A 1,935-nucleotide genomic window follows, 5' to 3' on the forward strand; every position below is an offset into this window, starting at 1 on the left:
CCCAACACACAGTCCGTAACTGTCTGATGTTGAGCACCAAAATAAAAGCCCTCCCATACTCATATTACAAAATAAGAGCAAGAATATACGCTTGCTGCATCTCTACATTCAAAAAGCTATAAAAATAAAAGTTCTAAATTGCACAGACCAGTTCCACCTCAGATTGAGAGGACACTGTCTCACAGTGTCAGCTGCGTCGTTTCAGGACTGTTTGATGTGGAATTACAAAATAAGAGCCCCCACAACTTTCAAATATGTGTTGTTGTGTGTGTACGTTCAAAAAGAAATAAAAATAAAAGTTCTAGATTGCACAGACCAGTTCCCCCTCAGATTGAGAGTACGCCTTCCCACAGTATCAGCTGCACCTTTTCAGGACTGTCTGATTTGGAATTACAAAACAAGAGCCTCCCAAATCTCATAAATACGCTGCTGTATCTCTACATTCAAAAAGCAATAAAAATAAAAGTTCTAGATTGCACAGACTAGCTCCATCTCAGATTGAGAGTACACCTTGCCACTTCTTCTTCTTCTTCTTTCAGGTTTAATGGCGGTTGGCAACTCATCTCAAAGGTGCATTACCGCCACCTACTAGGCTGGAGTGTGGGCATTAGACTGACATCAAAGGAGTGGAGAGGGAAGAAAAAAGAAAAAAAAACCCTATTAAATTCTTTCACTTAACCCAGTGTTTTTCAAAAATAACATTAATAAATTGTGTATTCTCCCAGATGCTTTCCCTAATAAATGCTCAAGTGTCATGCTTTGTTCATCCATTTGTGCCTTTAATTCTGCCCTATCTTCTTCATATTTTTTGCAGTCTAACAGTATATGCTTCACTGTCTCTTGTACATTACAATAAGTGCATAATCCAGTGGGATGTTTTCCTATTCTGTGCAATGTTGTATTTAAACCAGTGTGACCCATTCTAAGACGTGAGACTAACATCTCCTCCCTTGGGCTTCTGCCCTTCCTCATGCTTGTGACTACTTGATTTTGTATAACGAATGATTCAAGAGAGCCGATTCGCTAAAACGAGTCATTCGTCGCAGTACTACGGAACAATTAGACATACCTTCCGAGCTAATCATTTTGGTGTTGGTTATCTTGTAAATATGTGTTTGGTGTGTTCTTACGACTTCTAAATAACTTCCAAATCATCTGCTGAACAGTGACATCACGGTTTTGTTGACTCGCTCGTCTCGGCTTCAGACGTGGCACTGCGTGACGTCATCAGCAGCGCGCGGCAGTGCTCCTCAGTGTTGTCGCTCATTATCGGCTCCGGTTTAACATTTACACTCGGCTTGTGTTTGCGTCAGGTGAGTAGCATCATACTCGACTTATGAAGATTTAGCTTAGTGAAGACTGTGTGGAAGCGCTGTTAGCTTGAAGCTAAACTCGCAGAGACGATCCTGAGGCCAGCAGCAGTTTTATGGTGAATTCACAGCATTATTGTCAAACAGTCTCAGATTGTGAATGCGATCTCTCGTCAAGAGTGTAATCGAGGTGTAAGGTGTGTGTTTTGACTAATACTCGATCAGTGCTTATTATAAACATCACACAGTCATAGCCATCACTGAACATACTGCACACTTATACATCACTTTCATCATGTTATTAATAAAACCACTCATATTAGGAACATTTGATCAACATTGATAATGCCATCCGGATGTCCCTCACACTGCGAAGATGATTGTCTTGTTCAGTAACAATATCTAAACATTTTTAAATAAAAAACATTCACTTATAAGAAGCAATGGACGTATGATATTAAGTCTTGTTTTCTGAGAAACGTATGAAAATGGTGTGTTTTTGCTTATAAGGAGAAATATTGGCCAGCAGGGTCTGAAAAAACATTGTTTTCCCTTTGACATCAGCACATATTTTCTTCGTGTTTTATGCATAAATGAGCTTAATTTTGATGCATTCATCCTGAAA

Source organism: Sinocyclocheilus anshuiensis, unplaced genomic scaffold (genome assembly GCF_001515605.1).
Source record: "Sinocyclocheilus anshuiensis isolate Anshui unplaced genomic scaffold, SAMN03320099.WGS_v1.1 scaffold2271, whole genome shotgun sequence".
In the NCBI taxonomy this organism is placed as follows: domain Eukaryota; kingdom Metazoa; phylum Chordata; class Actinopteri; order Cypriniformes; family Cyprinidae; genus Sinocyclocheilus; species Sinocyclocheilus anshuiensis.